At 38.1% G+C, this 27,458-nt stretch overlaps 1 protein-coding gene across 4 annotated transcripts in view; it reads left to right on the top strand.

The window, feature by feature from the left end:
• ANKRD12 (ankyrin repeat domain 12) overlaps positions 1-27,458 on the top strand; it is a 97,852-nt gene that overhangs the window by 920 nt on the left and 69,474 nt on the right. The window contains exon 1 of one of the 4 annotated variants that reach the window (XM_040264635.1): positions 135-339. The exons of 2 other annotated variants lie outside the window; for them this stretch is intronic. The gene's annotated coding sequence lies outside the window, so the exon portion shown is untranslated. Of the gene's footprint in view, positions 1-134; positions 340-27,458 lie in introns of those variants that run through there. One more of the 4 variants, XM_040264633.1, reaches the window with a different exon arrangement.

The following is a 27,458-nucleotide window of genomic DNA, read 5'->3' as shown; positions in this document are numbered from 1 at the left end:
GGGCGGGCGGCCGCGCCGCTCCCGGAACATGGCGGGGCCGCGGCGCGTGTGCGAGCGGGCGGGCGGGGAGCGGGTGTGCGCGGCCGGGGGCGCCGCCGGAGCGGGGCGGGGCGGGGCGGAGCGGGGGCGCGCCTAGTCTGAGCCGCGGGGACCGAGTGAGGCCGGGAGGGCGGCGCGGGTGAGCGGGGCCGGTGCTCGCGGACCCGCGGGCCGTCGGGCTCTCGGAGCTCGTTCGAGGGTAACCCGCCGTGACGCATTCTCGAGGATCCCAAAGCGTTGAATAAACGGTTGTACAAAGAGGTCACCGGAGCTCAGCTGACAGCTGTTTTAATAATAACAGTAAGAAACAGTTTGGGACGGGAAGTTGACACTTTTGAACCCGTTGAAGCCGTAGGGAACGCTTCAAGCGGCGTAGCGGTCGAGAGTGTGATGTCCGCTAGACACCCGCTGCCAACCCGTGGACGCGGTGACGGGATTCAGACCCCGGCATCCCCAACGCTTCGGAAAAGCCTCTGGTCCTGAACTTGACCTGAACCTGTGTTCCCGGTCGTGTGTCCTTTTTTATTTTAAAACGGTTTTATGGAAGAAGGCGAACTGGTGAAATAGCTATTTTAAAATAAATTGACTGCTGATTAAAAACATATGCTTGTGTAGGCTCTTAAAAATCTTGGGCACTGATCTGTTTCAGTTTCTTCAATCGTTATACAAAGGCTTTCCTGGAGATTAGCTCAGAACTGGCAGAACATATGCTGTATTGGTGCCAAGAGGCTTAAAAAACAAAATGAGATAGCGTCGACTGTGTAAGATCAAGTCGTTATATTAACTAAGCTTGTTGGGGAAAGTCTTTAATTTGGGCTAAACGCAAAAACCTGTAAACATTCGAAATGTTTCCTAGGCAAGAGGGGGAAGGTTTACTAAAAAATTTTTTATAGTTGACACAAGGACAAATTTCTAAAGGTCTGCGAATGGTTGAGTAAGTGAGGTCAAGATTAACTATTCAGGATATGTGTTCTATTTTAAGGACAGGCAAGGTGTTAAAATGAAGTAAAACCTAACTAAGTAGCATTCATGAAAGGAAAAGAGAAAGAGGCCTATAATGATCTTAAGCGCTCTGGTTTCCATAGTTGTTAAGATGGTTTTATGAACAGGCAGAACTGGGAAAGTGGAAATCCCTGGATGTGTATTCCATGAAGACTGAGGAAGAGAAAAAAATATTGAGATGAGGAAAGAACTTAATAGGTGGAAGTATGTTGTGCAGTCTTTGACTTTAGTTCTCTGTTACTGTGAAGGGGAGAAAAGCTTGAATTTTGTTTGGCGATAAGTACCTAACTGGTGGAATGAATTTAAAGGGAAGATGTTTTTATCAAAATGCTTGTATGTTACTTTTTTTTTCCCATATAGAAGTTGGTGAAACATGTACCTGATATCAAAGAAACAGTAGGGATATTTGGAAAACTCTTCATTGGAAAAGAGGTTTTTATTCTAGGGAATAAAAATAATATTGAAAAATTTCAATTTCTTGGTACTGGTTGACTAGTGGTTAAATTTTCTTTAAACCATTCTTATATATTAAGAGCATTGTTTCAGTCTAAAGAGAGAATGATCAGTGATATTTAATTTCCATTGTAGTCTGGAAAAGGTTTAGACAGCTTTCTGTATATAAACTTGATGCTACTGAAGCAGCATCTATCAGATTGGGTGTGAAGAATTTATCCAGTAATTGCCATACGTTGCTTAATAGCTAATGACACCACTTTCTGACTTGGAACTCATTGCTAAAGCTGACATCAACATGTATTTGTAAAATGCTGGTACTCTTAAAGGGTACGGTCTAGAGATTTAGCCTTAGAACTGGAAAGGACTTCAAATTTTCTAATCTGTTTCCCTCATTTTACAGATGAAAAAATAAAGGCCTGATAAGGGGAAATGACTTCCCCAACTCAGCACACCTAATTAAATGTCTGTGGTTTGGCCTAGAGATTTCTTTTTGTGAAGGTGCTAATTTATTTCTTTCTTTTAAGAAGTAGCTTTATGGAATAGTGGAAAGAACAGGGGAAATATAAATGAGAGGACTGGGGTTTAAATTCTTGATTTGTCACTTCCTAACTGTGGTTTTTGACAAATCATATTAATTTTCAGCGCCTTGCGTTTATAATCTGCAAACAAAACATTTTGTTATATAATTTACAGCATTTTTGATGGCCCAATATGATTATGTATGGAAAGCACATTATATTCTATAAGCTTTTATACATATAAAAAGTGGTGATATTTTTAGAAAAAATAACAGTTTCCTACTGTATTATCTAAGGTGTCTACATCCCTAGATTTTTGCTTAGTCTTACCTTCATTGTTTTGAGCACCTGCTGTTTTACAGATTATAACTCCCTGTAGATACATTTTCTGATCCCTGCTTAGTTCTAATCTTAGTAAAGCCTCTTATGAACATTTTAAATATTGTGGTTGTTAAGAGTCTGACTTCCTCTGGAGAATATGAAGTTTCTTCATATAGCATTTGAAAACATTCTCATATACACTCATGCATGCACAGTCTGTTTCTTTAACAGACAGTGACTTTTAAAAAGTAACAGTTAAAGTATCTTAGTAACAATGTTAATTTGTTGCTAGTTTTGAGATATACAGCAACAGGAGATGTAATTTCCTTTGTAAACTCAACTTTTGAGTAGTTCATGTTAAGGTTATCTTGTAGATCTAAAATAAAATATACCCTGTAGGAATGTTAAGGCTAAGTGTTGACTTTTGCTGTTAGGTTTAGAGACCTTTCTTTTTAGTGCTTTACATTGATAATACTGGGAGTCAGTACATCAGTACTGTAGTGTAGTGGTTACACGGATTATTTGTAACTTTGAAGCTAAAGGTTATGATAAACATTGTTGAGCACTTAGAATCTTGAGTTTTTAAGTGAACTATTTCAGATAATTTTCATAATAACCCAGTAAAACAGACACTATGGCTGAAAAAAATGAAGCTTTGAACTGTTATGTGGTGTGCAGATATTCACAGACCCAAAAAAGTGACAGCTCTGCTGTCCTCATTCTTAACCATTTCTCTGTTCTACCTCTAATTAAGAGTGCTTTGCTGATTTTGAGAAGTTTTAAGGCAGTGTTTCTTAAGTTTCCGACTTTGTGAAAAATTTGTGGGGCCAGCATTTTACCTTCTACTGTGTTGGTTAAAAAAACAAAGAATTGTGGACGATAGGCCAGCAAGCCTTTTCATGAGATGTTGATATCGTTGTTCGTGTTTTTTTTTTTTTTTTTTTTTTTACATGTCAGAAGCAAATTAGTCTGACCAGCTACCGAAGGAATGCAGTTGTTAACAGCTTTTTAAGAACTGTTTTAACAGACTCCACCTTGATATTAATGTTCATTGTTCAAAGGGAATATACTTTTTTTTTAAGCTTTTTATTTTGTATTGGGGGTATAGCTGATTAACAATGTTGTGATAGTTTCAGGTGAACCAGGACTCAGCCATTCGTATACATGTACCCATTCTCCCTCAAACTCCCCTCCCATCCAGGCTGTCACATAGCATTGAGTAGCATTCCAGCATTGAGCAGCAGTAGGTTCTCGTTGGTTATCCATTTTAAATATAGCAGTATATACATGTCCATCCCAAACTCCCTAACTGTCCTTTCCGCCCAGCAGCCTTAAGTTCAGGCTCTGTTTCGCAAGTTCGTTTGCGTCATTTCTTTTTAGATTCCACATATAAGGGCTGTCATATGGTACTCCTCCTCCTTTGTCTGACTTACTTCAATATGACACTCTCTAGGTCCATCCATGTTCTTGCAAATGGCATTATTTCATTCTTTTTATTCATTATTAATGAGTAATATTTCATTGAATATATGTATCATGGCTGCTTCATCCATTCCTCTATCAATGGGCGGTTAGGTTGCTTCTATGTCTTGACTTTGTAAACAGTGTTGCAAATGAATATTGAGGTGCATGTATCCTTTCAGATCATAAAGAAACATACTTAAAACAAAGTGAGTGAAGATAAAAGATAACTAACCAGACTCATTTAGGTCTTTTATAAAGGAATAGAGTCAGGAAGAGTAAATAGGAGTTTGTCTAGGTTAGAAGTAGAACCCTCCACAGAAATACTTCCAAGTTGAGGGTAAAAAAAAAAGATAAATTATGAAGCTAAGTTACAAAATCATTTCTTTGGCATTTAAAAATTGTGTCTCTTTGGCTGATTGCTTAATATTTGTTTATTGCACTAAAATTGTTTTGAAATGTAGTTGCTTACACTTCTGCTTATCAGTTTGCATTTGCACCACAATTGGGGAAAATACTACAAATATTAGTGATTAAATACCATGTTTTTAAATTCCTTTATTGCTTAAAAGTGTTGTGAGAGTCCTGTAGCTTCTTACATTTCAGACTGTTTTTCTTCCTAAGTAGGAGTTTTGTTGGCGTTCTAACTTACAATAGAAAACAAAAACCATGCGTACGTTGGTCTTTCTTCCTAGAAATAGATATATAAATTCACGGTAAAAGATAATAATATGTAAAAAATTATATCCTCGGTAGTTCATGAAGTATTTTTACATCAGATCTCTTGAGTTTCACAACTACTCTTGAGATCAGCAAAATGTCCACTAATCTGATGATATTGAGCCATGGATAGGATCCAGGTTAAAATTCTCTGGAGTAATGCTAAGACTGCTTTATGAAAGAGAAGTATTAGCAAATGTAAAGGAAGAGGAAAGAAGCACCTACTTTTATTTTCTCTTCTACCAAAGCCACATTGTACACAGCTTTCTTTCCTTTCTCTTCTACCACTTCTGAAGCTTTAACAAACAGGGTAGAAGTAAATACTAAAAACGTTCTTTATAGCAATTTACTAATTAGTGATGGTGGTTAATGATATCAGGTAGTTGAGAATATTTTTAATTTATAAAATACTTCTTACCATAATTTGCCCAAAAATGTTGTAACTAGGAATAAAGCCTTGGTTTATATTCTCATATTGTGTACTAAACTCTTGCAACCTCTGAGTTAAAATAAGTCCTTTTTACCAGAGCTTAATTTTGACTATTTGGAAGTTACTTGGTGATCAAAGAAAAGAACTTTTATTGAGCTTTTGTACTGTTAGATACTTTCACATATGTTATTTTAATATATGATGAGAGTAATTTTATATATCTAGTTATGAAAAAGACTTCAGAAAGTTGTCACTGGAATGTCTCCAACTCCAGACACTATTACTCAATAACTAACTTGAAATTTATGTTAATATAAATGTTCATCTATTATTTTGACAATTGTTTCTTCTTAAAGTTTGGGAAAGTGTTAGTCGCTCAGTCGTGTCCGACTCTGCAGTCCCATGGACTGTAGCCTGCCAGGCTCCCCTGTCCTTGGGATTCTCCAGCAAGAATACTGGAATGAGTTGCCATTTCCTTCTTCAGGAGATCTTCTCGACCCAGGGATCGAACCCAGGACTCCCACATTGTCGGCAGACTCTTTACTGTCTGAGCCACTAGGGAAGCCCAGTTTTTTTCTTAAGATCAATCCAGTTTGTTTGCAGATTTTTATTTATTTATTTTTATTATTTTTTAATATAAATTTATTTTAGTTGGAGGCTAATTACTTTACAATATTGTATTGGTTTTGCTACACATCAACATGAATCTGCCATGGGTGTACACGTGTTCCCCATCCTGAACCCCCCTTCCACCTCCCTCCCCATACTCCCTCTGGGTCATCCGAGTGCACCAGCCCCAAGCATCCTGTATCATGCATCAAACCTGGACTGGTGATTCGTTTTATATATGATATTATATATGTTTCAGTGCCATTCTCCCAAATCATCCCACCCTCGCCCTCTCCCACAGAGTCCAAAAGACCATTCTATACATCTGTGTCTCTTTTGCTGTCTCGCATACAGGGTTATCGTTACCATCTTTCTAAATTCCATATATATGCGTTAGTATACTGTATTGGTATTTTTCTTTCTGGCTTACTTCACTCTGTATAATTGGCTCCAGTTTCATCCACCTCATTAGAACTGATTCAAATGTATTCTTTTTTAATGGCTGAGTAATACTCCATTGTGTATATGTACCACAGCTTTCTTATCCATTCATCTGCTGATGGACATCTAGGTTGCTTCCATGTCCTGGCTATTATAAACAGTGCTGCGATGAACATTGGGGTACACGTGTCTCTTTCAATTCTGGTTTCCTCAGTGTGTATGCCCAGCAGTGGGATTGCTGGGTCATAATGGCAGTTCTATTTCCATTTTTTTAAGGAATCTCCACGCTGTTCTCCATAGTGGCTGTACTAGTTTGCATTCCCACCAACAGTGTAAGAGGGTTCCCTTTTTTCCACACCCTCTCCAGCATTTATTGCTTGTAGACTTTTGGATAGCAGCCATTCTGACTGGCGTGAAATAGTACCTCATTGTGGTTTTGATTTGCATTTCTCTGATAATGAGTGATGTTGAGTATCTTTTCATGTGTTTGTTAGCCATCTGTATGTCTTCTTTGGAGAAATGTCTGTTTAGTTCTTTAGGCCCATTTTTTGATTGGGTCGTTTATTTTTCTGGAATTGAGCTGCAGGAGTTGCTTGTATATTTTTGAGATTAGTTGTTTGTCAGTCGCTTCATTTGCTGTTAATTTCTCCCATTCTGAAGGCTGTCTTTTCTCCTTGCTTATAGTTTCTTTTGTTGTGCAGAAGCTTTTAATATTAATTAGGTCCCATTTGTTTATTTTTGCTTTTATTTCCAATATTCTAGGAGGTGGGTCATAGAGGATCCTGCTGTGATTTATGTCGGAGAGTGTTTTGCCTATGTTCTCCTCTAGGAGTTTTATAGTTTCTGGTCTTAGGTTTAGATCTTTAATCCATTTTGAGTTTATTTTTGTGTATGGTGTTAGAAAGTGTTCTAGTTTCATTCTTCTACAAGTGGTTGACCAGTTTTCCCAGCACCACTTGTTAAAGAGACTGTCTTTTCTCCATTGTATGTTCTTGCCTCCTTTGTCATAGATAAGGTGTCCATAGGTGCGTGGGTTTATTTCTGGGCTTTCTATTTTGTTCCATTTATCTATATTTCTGTCTTTGTGCCAGTACCATACTGTCTTGATGACTGTAGCTTTGTAGTAGAGCCTGAAGTCAGGCAGGTTGATTCCTCCAGTTCCAGTCTTCTTTCTCAAGATTGGTTTGGCTATTCAAGGTTTTTTGTATTTCCATACAAATTGTGAAATTATTTGTTCTAGCTCTGTGAGAAATACCGTTGGTAGCTTGATAGGGACTGCATTGAATCTATAGATTGCTTTGGGTAGTATACTCATTTTCACTATATTGCTTCTTCCGATCCATGAACATAGTATATTTCTCCATCTATTAGTGTCCTCTTTGATTTCTTTCCAGAGAAGGCAATGTCACCCCACTCCAGTACTCTTACCCGGAAAATCCCATGGACTGAGGAGCCTGGAAGGCTGCAGTCCATGGGGTCGCTGAGGGTCGGACACGACTGAGCGACTTCACTTTCACTTTTCACTTTCATGCATTGGAGAAGGAAATGGCAACCCACTCCAGTGTTCTTGCCTGGAGAATCCCAGGGACAGGGTAGCCTGGCGGGCTGCCGTCTATGGGGTTGCACAGAGTCAGACACGACTGAAGCGACTTAGCATATTGATTTCTTTCACCAATATTTTATAGTTTGCTATATATAGGTCTTTTGTTTCTTTAGGTAGATATATTCCTAAGTATTTTATTCTTTTCGTTGCAATGGTGAATGGAATTGTTTCCTTAATTTCTTGAAATTTTCTCATTATTAGTGTATAGGAATGCAAGAGATTTCTCTGTGTTGATTTTATATCCTGCAACTTTACTATATTCATTGATTAGCTCTAGTAATTTTCTGGTGGAGTCTTTAGGGTTTTCTGTGTAGAGGATCATGTCGTCTGTTTGCAGATTTTTAGTTGAGATGATCACCCAGCTGTGGTTATTCACCCTCCAGAAATTATCCCTGTCTTCCAGGGTTCATAAAAACATCTCAAGAATGAAGGTGAGTGTTCTCTTTAGGCTGCAGTCAAACAGGACCAAAAAATACTTCTTTACCTTCTATTAGTCCTCACACTATTGAAAGTAAACAGGAATGTGTAACAGCAAAGGGGCTCACTCGCTGTTCCTTTCCCGTATACTTTTCCCCTCCTTAGCTCCTCCTCCCCCTTCAGGTGCTGTTGTTCAGTAGCTTTGCAATATCCAGTGAAAATAAATCTGTCCCTATCTGTTGTTGGTTAACATTAATATTTATGTCCAAATTGGGCTTCCCTGGTGGCTCAGAGGTTAAAGCATCTGCCTGGAATGCTGGAGTCCCAGGTTCAATCTCTGGGTCGGGAAGATCCCCTGGAGAAGGAAATGGCAACCCACTCCAGTATTCTTGCCTGGAGAATCTCATGGAGGGAGGAGCCTGGTAGGCTATAGCCCATGGGGTCGCAAAAAGTCGGACTCGACTGAACGACTTCACTTCCATTTAAATTATATAACCACTTTCTTGTTATCGAAGACTTTAATCTTAAATTGTGGTGTGAATGGATTTGATTTTCACTACAGGAATTTGATCATTAGCTAATAATGTGGAGAAATAATCATTTGCCCTTTCTCTTCTGTGAATTGATACTTCAAATCCTTTGGTCAGAGGCATAATTACAAACCTCCTGTGACTGATAATGGGCTGTCCTCATAAATTCTCATTCACTCTGTTGTTATTGAATGTTGCTGGATCGTGTCCAACTCTTTGTGACCCCATGGACTGCTGCACTCCAGTTTCCTCTGTCCTTCACTGTTTACTAGAATTTGGTCAGAGTCATGTCCACTGAGTCTGTCTAACCATCTGACCCTCTCATCCTCTGTCTCTGCCTTCTCCTTCTGCCCTCAATCTTTCCCAGCATCAGGGTCTTTCCCGATGAGTCAGTTCTTTGCGTCAGGTGGCCAAAGATGCTTCAGCGTCAGTCCTTCCAATGGGTATTTAGTGTTGATTTCCTTTAGGATTGACTGGTTTGATCTTCTTGGAGCCCAAGGAACTCTCAAGAGTCTTCTCCAGCACCACAATTCAAAAGCATCAATTCTTCGGTGCTCAGCCCTCTTTATGGTCCAACTCTCAAATCCGTTCATGACTACCGGAAAAAACATAGCTTTGAGTCTAGACCTTTGTTGGCAAAGTGATGTATTTACTTTTTAATACACTGTCTTGCTCCTTCCAAAGAGGAAGCGTCTTTTAATTTCATGGCTGCACTCACTGTCTGCAGTGATTTTGGAGCCCAAGAAAATAGTATCTGTCATTGCTTCTACTTTTTTCCCTTCAATTCACTCTTTACCATGCCCTTTTGAAGTTTGTTTTCATTGTACAGATGAATTTAAATTAGTGATTGTATTGCTCCTTTAAAAAATTATACCTTCAAAGAAGTTGATATTATTAAGAGAAAAAAAAGAAATAATATATATAAAATTTGAGCCTTTGTGGGGAAAATAATTATTTCGTATTATGAATTTTTACAAGGGAAGTTCTTGAATGATTCAGTCTGACAATGTGACAGACTATCTCTGGATATTGAATATGATCGTAACCAGAATTTATTTTTCTGTATTTTCAAGCTTTGCCACAATGAACAAGTATTGTGGATATAATCAAGGTTTTAAACAGTGCATGCTTAATTAACAACTTTTATTTTCTTATATTTGTTTGTTTTGGCTGTGTTGGGTCTTAGTTGTGGCACATGGGCTTAGTTGCCCTGCCTCATGTGGGATCTTAGTTCCCTAACCAGGAATGGAACCTGCATCCCCTGCATTGGAAGGCAGGTTCTTAAGCACTGGACCACCAAGGAAGACCCAACAAATTTTAAATAAATGTTTTTATGAACAGTATTGCATTTAGTGTTGTTGAGGTAGGAATTTAATATGATCTTCCCTGATATTTTTCTGTAGTGTTTTTTAAAGAATTTACACTGAATATTTTAATATGATCTTAGCTGTAGTGCTTTTTTTTTTAGAATTTACACTGAATATGTGAAAGGGGACCATATTCTTTAATCATTCAAAAGCTTTTTAGTTTTTTCAATGAGCCCTCAAGGACATGGATTGTGTCTGTCTTGTTCATTGTTGTACCCCAGATTCCATCACATTTTAAGGGATCACCCCAGTGCTAATGTCAGGCGAATGGTCTTACTGGCCTAAGAGGATGAATTGGGACTGAGGGGAAGAAAATGGGTAGCAGATGAAAAAGGTCGTGATTGCAAGGAAGAGGGGCTTGATAAAAACAAATTTCCAAGATGGGGAATAATGTAACACAGGTTTTCTTGGAAAATAATTCAAGAGGTTGTATAGAATTCATATAGCAGACAAGGAGACCATTGAAAAAGTGCTTAGATATTAAGGTTTTAGGTGCCATTGCTAAGCACATATCTGAAGAAGATAGTTTCTGCTTGTATGGAGCTTAAAATCTAGCTGGAAGAGATAATTACTTACAACAAGAATCCATAATTACAGAGAGGCTCTGTAAACATCTGGAAGTTACATTGCAGATTTTTTAGTTGAAGGTCCTATGGCTTTGGGCTTTGAGATGGGTCTGTCCAAAAAAGATGAAGAATCACTGAGTTGGAAATTTAAGTTCAGTTTTTGATGTAAAACTGTTACATTCTTAAATAGTCCTAAATTTATGTTTTTAGACTTACAGGATATTTCTTTTTATAGATAAAGCTATTTAATATTGGCATCATCAGTGAGATTTGCCTTTTTACCTCCAGTTCATAATATTTACATTGTTATATTTCAGGAAATGCTTTATTTTAAAAATGAAACTAAATAGACACATACTCTTTGCCATTGGGGTTGGACTTTCCACAGTACCACCCTTTTCGTGTCACATACTTACTGCTGTTAGACTGCAGGGAATTCATTATGCTTTGTTCCCTCTGTACCACGTTCCTCGTTACTCTCCTCAGCATCCTTTGACAGGAAAGCAGTGTACAATCCTAAACTGACCTGACTAAAAAGAGCTACTAATCATGCATACTATTATCCTAAGTCAACTTAGAGCACCTTTTAAATGACTCATATGCAGTTATCCTGAATTCTTTTTTTTATTGCTGTCTAGTTGATATATAGACCAGTCATTAGTTTCAGGTGTATAATACAGCCATTTGGTATTTTTATAGGTTATACTTCATTTAAAGTTGGCAGTTGTCCTGAATTCTTGTGGGTAATATTGTAAGTGGATTTATGTCAGAGAGTGTGCAGGACTCAGAAGTGGTAGATCAGGACTGAAAGACCCAGACAATTCAGCCCTGGTGTGAAGTTGTGTGGAAGCTACAATTTTGGCTATAATTGACGTAGTGTTAATCACCCACCTTATTGTTGGGTCAGTGTGGGAATGGTGTGGTATATAGATGAGAAATAACTTAATACTTTCATAAGTGTTACTCTCTTGAGAAGGGGTACTGACTTCAACTACCTCTAACACATAGAGAGTTTGGGTGTAGATAAAGATGATTTTCAGGATTTCAGGCTTATATTGCAGAAGCTGTGATTATCATAAAAACTATTCTGGGTTTTTATGCCATGCTTTTTATTTCAAATCTCTTTATTTTTTTATGCACCGCTATTCAAACTATATGCAATTATCTAAGCAGTTAAAAGTCCTTTCCTTTCATTTAAGGCTAAAATATGTACTTATCATTTTTAAGGAAAGCTGTAAAAATGAGTTAGAGTGTATTCAGAATTAAAGGGTGAGTAGTACTGAGAATGGTCCAGAAGTCTGATCTCCTGAGCAGATCAAGAGTTACTTGTCTTTTGAGGGGTGAAGTTAAAATACCAAAAATGTTTTTTATTTTCACATATTTCAGATAATTTAAAAGTACAGAAAACAGCATAGTGTGCATATGGCACCTGTCTGCAGACTTAAGAATTAAACATTTATAAGTTTAGTTGAAGGCCTCTGTATATCTTTCCCTGAGCCATTTCCTTTCTTCCCCCAGCGAAGTCCTATCTCCCTCTTTGTGCAGACTTTTTCCAGCAGTGGCTCTACCCTTTCCCTAGACCTGTGTAAATTTCTTTCTTTCTCCAGGGTTCACCACGGTGACATTTTCCATTTCAGCTCTGTTGTGTATTGTATATAACAGTAAGGGTGGACTGGCTAGTGGAGCTGAAAATGATTATATACACGAGGTAGAAATCTACCTTTAAATCTAGGCAGAGTAAAGACTTCAACATTGCACTATATGCAGAACAGATTGGCAAAGTAGGTGTGAGAGTAATCTCATGAAATCATTTTAGGAAGGTTAGTCTTGTAGCAGTAGTGTGGAGCAGTGGTCTGGAAGGAAGTGTGAATTGCTAACGCATTTTGACTGGCTTTTTTCCCTTCTAATTACCCTACATTAGTGAGATTTTGTTCTGCTTCCAAATACTTTACTATTTTGCAATAAGTGAAAGGAGCTGGTGGCAGAATGCTTAATGGTGAGTGTTGCTAGTTTTCAGGATCTGGGGGATTGGTCTTTACCTGCTTTTAGAGTCTGTTGATAGTGGAGTGAGTACGTCATGGTTATTAGATCTCTACTTTCAGTATTGTAAATTTTCCACCACTCAGTGCCAGAGATGCAAGCAAAGCTGCCTGACCCTTTTCTCTGGGCTGTTGCAGCCCTCTGCTGGCCTATGGAAGTCACACATTTAGAGCCCTGTCAGGCCAGAAAGAGGTCAGTAACCCCAGCAACTCACTTTTAGAATCTTAGAAGTCATTTATGTCAACTCTCCATTGCAGATGAGTATTTTGTATATTGACCTTTACTGTTCTGGAAATAAATTTATATGTAAATATGCTTAGATATCGAGGGCAAGTAGATCATTCTAAATCCAACTGCCTGTATTACTTTTCTTTAAAAATTCTAACTGTATTGTTAGAATATGATCCTTTATGGTCCACTGTTGACAATGCCAAAAAATATTTTTACATTCTCTTTTGTAAATATTATCTAATGAAGTAATGGGAACTTTATGTTTTAAAAAATTTGAGATATTGTTTGGTCATTTCTATTAGACAAATACAATGGATAATTGTTTCTTTTAAAGTATTTTCAAAGCACTTCTGCTTCTTGTTGGTGGTGTCATTCTAGTCTCCTTGCTCTTGTGGACTCTTACTCCCATCTTACAATCTGGTCGTCATACTTGAAGTGGTCTCCATGTCTTTCCTGTATTCCTCTTTAGTCTCTCTTCCAGAGTTTCACCAACGGCCCCTTTTTTCCCCTCAATGCCCCTTTTAAACATGCTACTCAAATTGTGTCACTGACTTTTTTAAAGCCTTAAGTTGCTTTTGTCATCATAAAGATCAAACGACACAGTGACGAGGTGCTTCATGTCGATCCTTCTTCCTCTGTTTAGCCTCTTTGTCTCCCCTGCCGTGCTTCAGTTCTTGCTGTCCTTCCCTGTGGCCTGCTCTCTGTGGGCGGGTGTAATTTCTTGGTCTGGAATACAATCGTCATTTTCTTGTGGGAAAATGTTGTGGAATAGCTGCCAGAAAACATTGTGCTAAAAATCAACCATGGCTTACTTTGGGAAGATATGTTAAAGCAAGCATGAACCCTTGCTTGGTTGTTTATATTTCAAGCAATTTGGCTGTCTAAGTGCTGCTCTCTTTTATACTGCTGGTTACCTTTGTGGAATTTTGAAGGTAATAAACACATAGAGCTAAACTAAATTGACTATTTACAGTGCATTTACTTTATACAGTCTTCTAAATTAATACTGTGCTTTAGGGCTTCCCTGCTAGCTCAGTTGGTAAAGAAACTGCCTGCAATGCGGGAGACCTGGGTTTGATCCCTGGGTTTGGAAGATCCCCTGGAGAAGGGACAGGCTACCCACTCCAGTGTTCTTGGTCTTCCCTTGTGGCTCAGCTGATAAAGAATCCACCTGCAATTCAGGAGACCTGGGTTTGATCCCTGTATTGGGAAGATCCCCTGGAGGAGGGAAAGGCTACCCACTCCAGTATTCTGGCCTGGAGAATTACATGGAGTCGCTAAGAGTTGGACACGACTGAGCAACTTTTACTTTCACTTTTAGATTTTTGAAGGAGATAATACACAGCAACACCAACACAAAGTGCAACCTATTTTACTGGATTGAGCTTCTGTCCTTAATCTTTTGTTTGCTTTCATATTTTAATGGCTGGATTAGAAAACATAAAACACAGAAAGTACCTCTTACTTCTTCCTCAAGCTCTGTCTGAGGTACTTCTCTCATCTGCCATCTCATCAGTCTTTCCCCTTGGGTTCTAACCAGAACACTGTAGTTCTCCAGAGCAAACCAAGTGGAAGTTAACTTATTATTTAAAAAATTTTTCATTTGTATATTATGTAAGTAATACCTGTTTATTATAAAAATTAATATAGAACTATATAAAATAGACCATAGACATCTCTTAAGAACTGTAGAAAATGTAATCTTAAGGACAGTGTTAAAAAGACAGTTTATTTTAAAGGAAGTGGTTGTTTTCATCTTTTTCATGCTGTTGGTTAAATTTGTGATTTTTATGATACTGATTTCTTGGTCTGAAATACAACCATCATATTCTTGTGAGGGAATGTTATGAAATAGCTGCCAGAAACATTGTGGTGAAAATCACCCACAGCTTACTTTGGGAAGGTATGATAAAGCAGGCATGAACCCATTTCAGAGACTGAAACTCTTAACTGTTTAAGTAGTTGAGATGGTAGAGAGGTCCAGTTCTTATTCCAGAAATACAGCCATATTTAAGATTTATCTTAAAGCTTTTCTGTTAGTTTGGGAGTTAAGCTTTTGGTCTTTGTGCAAATAGGAAGTGTTTAATATTTATGTCTGATGATTTACTTTTTTTGCATGGGTAATGGTTGTTTAGTCACTAAGTCGTGTCCGACCCTTGTGATCCCACAGACTGTAGTCTGCCAGGCCCTTCTGTCCATTGGATTTTCCAGGCAGGAGTACTGGAATGGATTGCCATTTATTTTTTCCAGGGGATCTTCCTAGCCCAGGGATCGAACCCAGGTCATCTGTGCTGCAGATGATCTCCTGTATTGCAGGCAGATTCTTTATTGACTCAGCTACCAGAGAAGCCCTTTTGCATGGGGGAGCACAGCAATAAGGATGTCAAAATTGTTTAGTAGTTTAAGCTGTCATTCTTGTATTCGTAGAAACATAGAATGGAATGAAATTGTTCTAAACCTCTGGAATCAGGATTTTGGAAGAATAGGAGTTCTTCAATGTAATCTAGCCTAACTTTACTTTCAAGAAGAAACAGAAGTCAGTGGTAGACTCAGAATAGAATCTTGGACTAAAGTCTCTCAGATCAAATCACAGAGAAAATAATAGTCACTTTCCTAACTGAATGACTCTCTCTTTCTCTTTTAAGGGATGAGCTCCATAACTTTTATTTATTATTATTTTTTAAAGTAACCATTTTACTTTGTCAATGCTTCACGGCATCTTAGTTCCTCAACCAGGGATGGAACCACTGCCACCTGCAGTGCAAGCATGGAGTGTTAACCACTGGACCACAGGGTAGTCCCTACTCTTAAGGGTCATTTGAATTCTGTTGATTTCATCTTTTACTAGTTACATTTTTTCCTCAAAACAATTTTGGAAGAAACATTTTTACTTTCAGCATAGCTGTAGCCCAGTGGAAGCTGGATCAGGAAAAAAGTTAGGAATTTCCATTCCATTCATAGGGTTCCATCTTTACTTTCTTTAGTTAGAATGTAAAATTGCTGGTAAATTTAGAGGGCAGCATTTGAATATTTTATATGCACCAAAGACTGTGTATGTGAAGATAACATTTTCTCATAGCCTTATTATTTGAGCCTTACTATTCCATGATGTAGATGAAGACATTAAGTGTATGCTCTGGGGATTTCTGGACTGTGAGGCAGACTGGGGACACTCCCTTCTTTTTCAGTAATGTATATGGAAAGCTAGATAAAAATAAAATAGTTAAAAAACACATCTGAGCTTGAAAGCAAAAAAGCAGAATCAGCAGGTGCTTGAAATGGAAAAGAAAACTCAAAGGCATATTAGGAAGCAGAAATTGAAGCCCTGTCCTAAAAGGAAAACTGGAACCCCTAGGCCCAGGAATGACAGGGAGCTGTCCCCAGATCAGTAAGGGTCTGAATGGTTGATGAATGGGGTTGAAAAAGAGTCTGCCAACCTGGGGTTGCATCTCCTGGTGCGTCTTCTTCCTGTCCTTTTATTGTTAACTGTTTTTGTATCCTTTTGGGGTCTCTTTTACAAAATATATTGCTGAATCTCATTTTTACCCAACCTCAGAGACTCTTTATCTTTTAATTAATGAGTTTAATCCATTTTCATTTATTGTAATTTTCATATCTATTGGAAATTATTTACATTCTATTTACTGTATTTTTGTTCATTTCCCACAGTTTCTTAATCTTACAAGTATATTTTAATATATATTTAAATATGTATATTTTCAAATATATATTCAAATATGTATATTTTCTTTCTTCCAAACAAGAGAAGTACTTTACCCACTTTCTCAGTTTCCTTTCGTCTCTGCCACTACACCTCCCGACCCCACAAGGTCCCAGCAGCCATGTTGATGTTTTGTAGAATTTTAGTTCTGTAGAGGTATTCTTCAGGCATCCATCCATCTGTCATTTTTCTTTTTGTATGATATACTAGATCTGTTAGGTTATTCCTAACAAATAACCTAATTCCCTAACAAATAATTAATTCCCATATAAGGGCTTCCCAGGTGGCTCACTGGTACAGAATGTGCCTGCTGATGCAGGAGACATGGGTTCGATCCCTGGGTCGGGAAGATTCCTTGGAGTAGAAAATTACTACCCATTTCAGTATTCTTAACTGGAAAACTCCATGGACAGAGGAGCCTGGTGAACTACAGTCCCTGGGATCACAAAGAGTCAGACATGACTTAGTTACTGAACATGCATGCAATTACCATATATCACATAGTGTTCTCACAGATTTATTTCAGTTAAGTGCCTGCTTAAGAAAACAATTTTCAAACAGGGTTTTTTATATATACATTCTAAGACCTTTTTATGCCTGAAAATATGATTTGTTAAACCTCACTTTTAAATGATAGCTTAGTTTGATTAAAGATTTTTGGTTTGAAATTCTTTTCCCTTTACATTTTAAAATATTTCTACATTATTTTCTCATCTCTGCTGTTGCTTTTTGCAAGTTGTGATGTCAGCTTGATTTCTTTTCCTGTGTGTGTGACCTGCAGTTCCTCTCTAGATTTTGAAATTTTTGTTTATCTTTTTCAGTCTATAGTGTGTCTGGGTATAGTTCCTTTTCTGTCCTGTTTGGCACTTGGATTCATATTCATTCATTCCATCCTTCTTTCATTCAACAGTTAGCTACTTATTGGGAATATGCCAGGTTATATTCCAGACATTTTCATCTAAGATCTTTGATCTTTCCTCAGTTCTGGAAAATGATTGTCATTTTCTCAAGTAGTTTGTCTTCAATTTTTTTCTTTCTGGGAATTCTGTTAATATGGATTCTATCGCTTCTTGTCTCTTCTCCATCTCTTAACTGTAATGTTTTTCTTAAAATTCTCTCTTGATATCTTCTGCAACTGTCCTCTACCTGATCTTCTAGCTCGCTAGCCCATTCTTTTGTTTGTCCGTTTACCAAATCTGTGGAGCCCTTTATTTCAGCCGTCGTCCTTTCATACTCTGCATTTCTTCTTGGTTCTGTTTAGTCCTGCTGCATGTTGGAATTTTCTCTTATTTCTTTGAGAATTTTAAATGCGTTAAAAATTTTCTCACATGTCTGTTCCATTAATTCTGTTCCATATGGTTTAGTTTGAGTTGCAATTTTTTTCCGGTAGGAAACTAATACAAAAAAGCAAGTCAGTGGTAGCATCTGATTTTTAGTTTTAAGAGGTCTGACCACTGATGGCTGCTTGTAGAAGGAATATGTGTGTGTGAGAGAGAAGGGAGGGATAGAGTAAGAATACAAACAGGGAGATAATTTGGCGAGTTTTGCGCTAGCCTAAGTGGTGATAGTGGTTTGGGTTGGTTAGCAATTGATATGGAAAGACATGGGTTTAATTTGAAATGTGTCTTAGAGATGGAGTCAGTATTTCTGAGTTTTTGGCTTAAGTGATGGATGGATGGATGGTGGTGCCATTTATTGAAATGGAGAAGAAGGGTGGGGAATGTGAAGAAAGTTTGACAGAAAATTAAGAATTTTCTGTAGTAATTTTTTGGTTAAACACCCATGTGAAGATGACAGATAGGCAGCTGGGTAGACAGATTCGGAATTTTAGAGGACTAGAGATACAGACTTGGAAGGGAGTAGCTCTTCAGTGGATCAGGTTGTTTAGGGAGTGTGTTAGGCCTAACAATCCCTGAAGCAATTTATGAGGAGAAGCATCTGGGCCGCGTGATGTGTGTGAGCATGCGTGTCTGTGTGTGTGTGCAGGAGACTCAGAAGACACAGGAGAAGGCAATGGCACCCTACTCCAGTACTCTTGCCTGGAAAATCCCATGGACAGAGGAGCCTGGTAGGCTGCAGTCCATGGGGTTGCTAAGAGTCGGACACGACTGAGCATCTTCACTTTCGCTTTTCACTTTCTTGCATTGGAGAAGGAAATGGCAACCCACTCCAGTGTTCTTGCCTGGAGAATCCCAGGGATGAGCGAGCCTGGTGGGCTGCCATCTCTGGGGTTGCACAGAGTCGGACATGACTGAAGCGACTTAGCAGCAGTAGGGATTAAAAAGGGATCCAGGATCAGGTCCTGAGTTACTCCTGACACTTCGAGTTTCTGCTGAAGAAGAGCAGTCAGAGAAATAAGAATTTTGCATAACTTTTAGCATGAAAATATACTGTACTTCGTTTAGCTAGGTTTTATAAAATTAGTAGACTATTTCCCCTGTGGGCTGCCGTCTGTGGGGTCACAGAGTCGGACACAACTGAAGTGACTTAGCAACAGCAGACTATTTCCCCAGTGTTTTGGGTACAAGTAACCTTTTGGCGAATGCCTTTGTATATTATCTTTGCATATTTGTATAGTATACCTGTAGGGTAAATACTAAAATTGGATTATTAAGACAAAAGGCTGTGCATCTATATTTTAATAGTTTTGCCAAATTCCTCTCCAAAGAGGTAATCCCAATTTCTTTGCCATCAGTAGTGTATGAATATTCATATGTATGATTTTCCTTAATCCTTGCCAACACAGCCTTAATTCTGTCAGTCTTTTAAATGAAAAGTTATCTGTTATTTTCTAGTTTTAAAATTATGAATGAATCTGAATATTTCTCTGTGTTTACTCCATGTTTGTATTTCTTGTTCTTTGGACTGCCTCAAGTTGTCTTCTGATTTTTTTTTTAAAATTGATTTGTTACAGCTCTTTGATTACTAGTTCTTTTTCGTATGTGTGGCAAATATTTTCACTTGTCATCTGATTCCTATTAATGATATTTGCATTTCTAGTTTAACATTATTTGCATGCGTGCTCAGTTGCTAAGTTGCTACAGTCCATGGGATCTTTGTGATCCCACGTAGCCTGGCAGGCTCTTCTGTCCATGGGATTTCCCGGGCAGAAATACTGGAGTGGGTTGCCGTTTCCTTTTCCAGGGGATCTTCCTGACCCAGGGATTGGACCCGGGTCTCCTGTGTTGCAGGTGGATTCTTTACCACTGAGCCACCTGGGAAGCCCCATGTAAAGGAATAAGATTGTTATTAAAGACTGTCATTACAGATAGATGGGAAGAGTTAAATGTGAAAAAAAAATTACAAGGAATAAAAGAAAATATATTTTCAGATCTTGGAATAAAGATAGTTTGAGCCTAAAAGAGAAGAAAGGATCCATAAAGAAAATAGAGGCATAAAATATATGTTTGATTGTATAGTCCATTGTACACTCATATTCTTAGCATAGTCTTTGTCAGTGGATAAACAAAATGTGGTTTTTACGTACAATAAATGGAATATTATTCCGCCTGTAAAAGGAAGGACACATGTTACAACATGGATGAACCTTGAAGACATGGCTAAGTGAAATAAGCCAGTCAAGAAAGGATAAATGTTACATCATTCCATTTTTATGAAGTACTTAGAGTAGTCAACTTAATAGAGACAGAGAATGACATGGTGGCTGCCAGGGACCAGGGGGAGTGGGGAATTATTGTTTAATGGGTAGAGTTTCAGTTGGGGTAGATGAAAAGGTTCTGAAGTTGGTTGCTGGTAGTGGTTGCACAGTAGTTGGATGAATTGAACACCACAGACCTACACATTAAAAAAAAACAGTGTCGGCAAGGATATGGAGAAAAGAGAACCCTTTAGCACTATTGGTAGAAATGTAAATGGATATAACCACTGTAGGAGACTGTATGGAGGTTCCTCAAAATATTAAAAATATAATTCCTTATGATTTAGCAATTCCACTTCTGGGTATTTATCTGAAGAAAAGGAAAACACTAACTTGCAAACATGTTATTTATAATAGCCAAGATGTGAAAACAACTGCAGTGCCTATCTATGGATGAATGGATAAAAAAATGTGATTATATATACGATGGTAAATTATTCAGCCATAAAAAAGAATGAAGTCTTGCCATTTGATAACATGGCGATTTTGAGGGTATTATGCCAAGTGAAATAAGTCAGACAGGAAGACAAACACCATAGGATCTCTCTTAGATAGAGGACGTTAAAAAAAAAAGTTCATAGATACAAAGAACAGATTGGTGGTTGCTGGAAGGAGGGGAGGGCAGAAATGAATAAAAGAGGTCAAAAGATTAAACAAAAAAGTTACGGGTAAAAAGGAATATATCGTGACTGTAGTTAACAACACTGTATTGCATATTTGCAAGTTGCTAAGAGACTAAATTTCATAAAAAAATTTTCAACTATGCATGGTGATGGGTGTTACTAACTTACTGTGATCGTTTTGCAATATATACAAATAAAATTATTATTGTGTTGTACACCTGAAACTGATGTTTCATGTCAATTATACATTAAAGAATGATTAAAAGTGGTAAATTCTATATTAAGTATATTTAACCACAGTTCATTTGTGTATATATGTGTATTCAAAAAAGCAGCATGGTTTTTCATTTAGAAATCATAGGAAAATGATGATTGCTGAAGTAGAAATGCCAAAGGAACCCTAACAAAATTCAAAAGAGGAAAAATAAGTGGCTAAAGTGGAGTGAAAAGGTTTTAATATTAAGAAGTCAAATAACCTAAGGGATTGGAGCATGGGATAGAGATGGGAGAGAGACAAGAAAACCAAAATGGGCAGTATTTGAGGCAGAGATAAAGGCTATCAATGAAGAAAAGTCAGTATGGAGTAGAGTGACTGGGGGGTAGGTATGCAGGTGCTTTCTGTGAAAAGGATCAAGCCAAATGTTGCTTTAACAGTTCCCAAACCATTAAAACTACTTGGGGAACTTCTTTGTAAAATAACCTGTTTGCTTTAGAATAGTTTTAGATACACAGAAGAATTGCAGAGATTTAAAAAAAAAAAAAAGACAAAGATAGAACAGAGTTCCTGTGTACCTCACCCCAGTGTCCTCTGTGATCAGTGTCTTTTGTATACATTTATATAATTGATACATTTTTATTAACTACAATCCATCCTGTATTCCGGTCTCTATAGTTTTTACCTAATTTCATTTCTCTGTTCCAGGATCCTGTTCATGGTACCTGATTACATTTAGTCATCATGTCTCCTTAAGTGCTCATGGCTGTTATAGTTTCTCAGATTGTTGTTGTTTTTGATGACCTTGAGAGTTTTATCGAGTACTGGTCAGGTGTTTTTGTAAGGTGTCCAACTATTGAAATTGACCTTTTATTTTTCCTATGAAAAGCGTGGGGTTATGCATTTTGAGAAGGAAGATTACAGAGGTAAAATGCCCTTTTAACTACATGTTATCAAAAAGGTTCAGTTCAGTTCAGTCGCTCAGTCGTGTCCAACTCTTTGCGACCCCATGAATCGCAGCACGCCAGGCCTCCCTGTCCATCACCAATTCCCGGAGTTCACTCAGACTCACGTCCATCGAGTCAGTGATGCCATCCAGCCATCTCACCGTCTGTCGTCCCCTTCTCCTCCTGCCTCCAATCCCTCCCAGCATCAGAGTCTTTTCCAATGAGTCAACTCTTCGCATGAGGTGGCCAAAGTACTGGAGTTTCAGCTTTAGCATCATTCCTTCCAAAGAAATCCCAGGGTTGATCTCCTTCAGAATGGACTGGTTGGATCTCCTTGCAGTCCAAGGGACTCTCAAGAGTCTTCTCCAACACCACAGTTCAAAAGCATCAATTCTTCGGTGCTCAGCCTTCTTCACAGTCCAACTCTCACATCCATACGTGACCACTGGAAAAACCATAGCCTTGACTAGACGGACCTTAGTTGGCAAAGTAATGTCTCTGCTTTTGAATATGCTATCTAGGTTGGTCATAACTTTTCTTTCCAAGGAGTAAGCGTCTTTTAATTTCATGGCTGCAATCACCATCTGCAGTGATTTTGGAGCCCCCAAAAATAAAGTCTGACACTGTTTCCACTGTTTCCCCATCTATTTCCCATCAAGTGATGGGACCGGTTGCCATGAGCCAACTTTTTCACTCTCCACTTTCACGTTCATCCAGAGGCTTTTGAGTTCCTCTTCACTTTCTGCCATAAGGGTGGTGTCATCTGCATATCTGAGGTTATTGATATTTCTCCCGGCAATCTTGATTCCAGCTTGTGTTTCTTCCAGTCCAGCGTTTCTCATGATGTACTCTGCATATAAGTTAAATAAACAGGGTGACAATATACAGCCTTGATGTACTCCTTTTCCTATTTGGAACCAGTCAGTTGTTCCATGTCCAGTTCTAACTGCTGCTTCCTGACCTGCATACAGACCTTGCTGAGTTAGAATTTGTAGGGTTTTTCAACTTACTCCTTCCTCCCCTTTCCATGTTGTGTCCTGTGGAAGGAAGTTACTGTGTGGCCCACACTTAACAGTAGGGCATTATGTCCTACCACCTTGAGAGCAGAAAATCCCCAGGAACTACCTGGAATTCTTCATGGAAAATTTGTTCTGTCCTGTTGTTTGTCTTAATCATTTATTTGTGTCAGTATGGACACAGGTATGTATACCTTGGATTATAACCCAGTACTGTTTTACTTACTCTGTTGCTCAGATTATCGTGAGTTTGCCAATGGGGACCTCCTTCAGTTGATATCTATATCCCTTTGACATATTCCCATTGTTAACTTTATATGGTTACATATTTTTTGAGCACCTCCTTACTCTGGCAGTATGAGAGTCTCCAGACTAACTTTGTCTGTGTCCTGCCTCAGTCTTAGGATCAGCCATTTCTCTAAGGAGCCCAGAATCTTTTCATTGGAGAAAAGTAACAGTAACCAAGATCTTAGGTGTGCTCCTTGTTAGTGAGGTGTTGTTGCTTCTGGGCTCCCTTAGCTGACAGGAAGGAATATATGTATGTATACTAATTCTGTATATGTATATCTATGAATACTTCTGTGTGTAACTGTAGCCATTGGGTTGGCCAAAAAGATCCTTCACGTTTTTCTGTACCATCTTACATCAAACTAGACATGAATTCATATTGATGTCTCAGACAGAAATCCTCTGCCGCATTCCAGCCTTCTCCTGACCTGCCTGTCTGGAGCGTCCTGCTCCTGTGGTGAGAAGACCATCTCCTACCATCCACTGTCCGTTTTCTCAAATGTTTGTTTCTAGAGGACATGTGTAGTGATTTCAGAATTGCTAACGTGTACTTCCAGGGAGATTTTTTTAGTGAAATAAAATTCCTGTAATATAATTGTACAATTCAGTGGTTTTAAGTATATTTATAGTACTTTACAACAGTCACCACTAATTCCAGAACATTTTCATCATCCAGAAAGAAACTCTGTACCCATCGAGCAGCCAGTCCCTGTTTTCCCTCTTCCCCTGGCAGCAACAAAGGAGCTTTTCAAAAAGTGGTGTTTGTCTTGCCTCCCTAGGTATCATTTCAGTGGATCTAAAGATGAAGTTAGAGTCTGTATCTTTAAAAAAGTATTCTGCTTTGCTTCTGATAAGCAAGCAAGTTTGAATTACCATGTGGCATGAGCCTAAAAGAACAGCATATTTTGAGTAAATTGAAATGTCATAAAAGTAGTAATGTCAATCAAGGAGCACCTCATCAAACCTAAAAATACTGCCAGCACAGTTTGATCATCTTTAATATCAGCCTAGGGTTGAAATGAGGGAAAGAATTATTTTAAACTGTCACTTTGTTGCATCTGTGTTTATGTTTCAGTTGTTTTAATCTGTATAGTCTGTATTTTTCCATTACTATGTCTTGGTGTCAGTAACTTTGTTCTGCTTGTTTTCTCTTGGGGGTATTGTTTTGCTTTGTTTTTGACCTTTTTTAAACTTCTACTCACCTTAGTCCAATCGTAGGAAAATTCTCTCTTCCTGCCCCCACTACCTTGGTAAAAATACATTCTTAAGAATGTACTCATTGCCAAGTAACTCTAGAGCTGTGCTAAAGCCAAGTATATCTGATAACTTAGTTGGGAAGACTAGCTGGCACACTTTGAGTTAGATCTCTTCTAGTTTTTTAGATGGAAGCTAAAGACAAAAGCCTAGTGGTTTGTGATTCCCCAATGAAGAATTTTTAAGTCAGACATATAGTTGGAAGAGTTACTAAAGACAACAGAATAAAATGGTGTTTAAAGCACTGGTTCTGAGGGTCCAGTACTCACTAAAGCCGAAAGACTAGGAAGTGTCTCAAAGAGACTTTTCTTTAATTCTTAAAGGAACACATCTGTCGATTTTCACTGTAGCATACAGCTTCATAGGTTCCGTTATCCATTTCTGTTCTCCAAAATTCTCCATCTGTACTGCCAACCAAAGGTGTTTTTTCTCTCATTCTTATCTTGCCTATAGCCCACCAGCATCCTCTCTCTCTCCTTTGTCTTTTAACTTGCCCTCCTTTTGACATGTTGGATAGTTTTTCCCCCACAGACATGGTGCCAAAGTTTATTTGGAGTAGCTTTTCAGAGTATCTTCTCAACAAAGGTTGGACTCTTCCTGTTGGCAATTTTGTACTCTCTGCTAAAAAAATAAACTTCTCCCCAAATAGTTAGCTTTAAGCTTTAGTATAACAGGCAGTGCATAAATAAAAAAGAAAAACTTAGAAATGTTTATTGAAGAGCCAGGGTAGTTATTCTGTCTGACTTGCACGCAAGACTTAGCATCACTGCAGTTGCCTTGCTTTCAGAAAGGATGCTTATCTGTGTGTACCATTGTTCTTGAGTTAGTTGTATTTGCTTCTGCTGTTCTTGTTTGTTTGATTAAACTTTGTGAGTAATGATATACATTTATATCAATAATATTTGGCAGATTTCCAACAAACTGGACTTTGGGGGGCATGCATGCATTGTGTCCCCCAAGCATCAAGCGTGCATGGTGTCTCAGAAATGAATTGATGAGGCTCCTTTTGCAAAGCAAATGTGTGTATAATCCAAGAGAATTTGTGGAATGATTTTGCCTACTAAAAAGAATTCGATAAGGTAGATGGACGATGAGATCTTTTTCACCACCTTACACAGGTCAAGAGATTTGAGATATGTAGCTTTCTTCCAGTTGTGATTTTACACCTGCCCTCTCAAAAGCAGTTTCTAGAGATCTCAATGAAGGAGGCTTTGAAAAATCAGTTTAGAAAATACTGTTTAAAGTTACATTTAAATGTAAAGCACAAACTGGAGTCAAGATTGCTGGGAGAAATATCAGTAACTTCAGCTATGCAGATGACACCACCCTTATGGTAGAAAGCAAAGAGGAACTGAAGAGCCTGTTGATGAGAGTGAAAGAGCTGGCTTAAAACTCAACATTCAAAAAACTAAGATCATGGCATCTGATCCCATCACTTCATGGCAAATAGATGGGGAAACAATGGAATCAGTGACAGACTTTATCTTTTGGGGCTCTAAAATCACTGCAGATGGTGACTGCAGCCATGAAATTGAAAGATGCTTGCTCCTTGGAAGAAAAGTTAAGACCAGCCTAGACAGCATATTAAAAAGCAGAGACATTACTTTGCCAACAAAGATCCGTCTAGTCAAGGCTAGTTTTTCCAGTAGTCATGTATGGATGTTAAGAGTTGGACCATAAAGAAAGCTGAGCACCGAAGAATTGATGCTTTTGAACTGTGTTGTTGGAGAAGACTCTAGAGAATCCCCTGGACTGCAAGGAAATCCAACCAGTCCATCCTAAAGGAAATCAGTCCTGAATATTCATTGCTTCCAATGAATATTGGAGTGATGCTGAAGCTTCACTACTTTGGCCACCTGGTGCAAAGAACTGACTCATTGGAAAAGATCCGGATTCTGGGAAGACTGAAGGCAAGAGGAGAAGGGGATGACAGAGGATGAGATGGTTGGATGGCATCATCAGCTCAATGGACATGAATTTGAGCAAGCTCTGGGAGATGGTGATAGGGAGGCTTGGTGTGCTGCAGTCCATGGGGTCGCAAAGAGTTGGACATGACTGAGCGACTAAACTAAGCTGAAAGAATTGGATAGAACTTAAATCATTTTCTACTTGTAATCTAAAAGAAAGAAATGTTAACTGTGGTTTATAGGCTTCTGTTGAGACTATTTCAAACTTAAAAATACAAAAAAGCAATAACTAAAACAATTTTTCTGTCTAGAGTAGAGGAAAAAATCGACTTCCAGGGAAGCCAGTATTAAATGTTATAATTAATAAGCAGTGACAAGAAACTAATGGTTGCTCTAAAATCTTCCTGTAAAAAACAGAAACAGATAAACCTAGGAGAAGAAAGCTATGGAGTGTTTATGGCATAACTAACAACCTGTAGAGGAACAAACTAGTGATGATACCAGTGCTTGAATGCTCTTCAGAATCCATTTCATTGTAAGTTAAAATACTCTTCCAAAGAGTTATCATCCTGTGAAAAAAGGAAATGATAGTAAAATGTTTTGTTTTGTTTTTAAAGAGACTATCAGGCTGCCTAATGTGGTTATTTTAAAATTAGATGGTAACCCACACACCCACATACATACACATTGTGTTTAGTATGGTAGGGAAATGCCCTATTTTTAATTTTTCTAAGTGAATTCTTTTCTGAGATCTTTATATGATTAAAAATGATCCATCATTTAATTTGTTTTTCAAACTTCCCTGATGATAAGAACCACTGGGATATTTATTGAAAGGACAAATTCCTGTGTCTTTTTCAGACCTACTAAATGTATAGCACTTATCATCGAGGACTTCTGGGGCCACTATTGTTTATTAGCTTGATAAATTTAAGTTGTTAATGGATTCAGTTTTTTTGAGTAGTAATCAAATGATGTAAGTGGTACTAAGTACAGATTCTGTGACTATTTAGAGAACTATGAAATTTCTTGGTGTGTTTTTGAGAGTAGCATGCATGTAGGAAGGGGGAACAGTGGAA

The sequence above is a fragment of the Oryx dammah genome, unplaced genomic scaffold, assembly GCF_014754425.2.
Source record: "Oryx dammah isolate SB20612 unplaced genomic scaffold, SCBI_Odam_1.1 HiC_scaffold_22, whole genome shotgun sequence".
NCBI classification, from domain to species: Eukaryota; Metazoa; Chordata; class Mammalia; order Artiodactyla; family Bovidae; genus Oryx; species Oryx dammah.
This window is presented reverse-complemented; position numbering and strand designations above follow the sequence as displayed.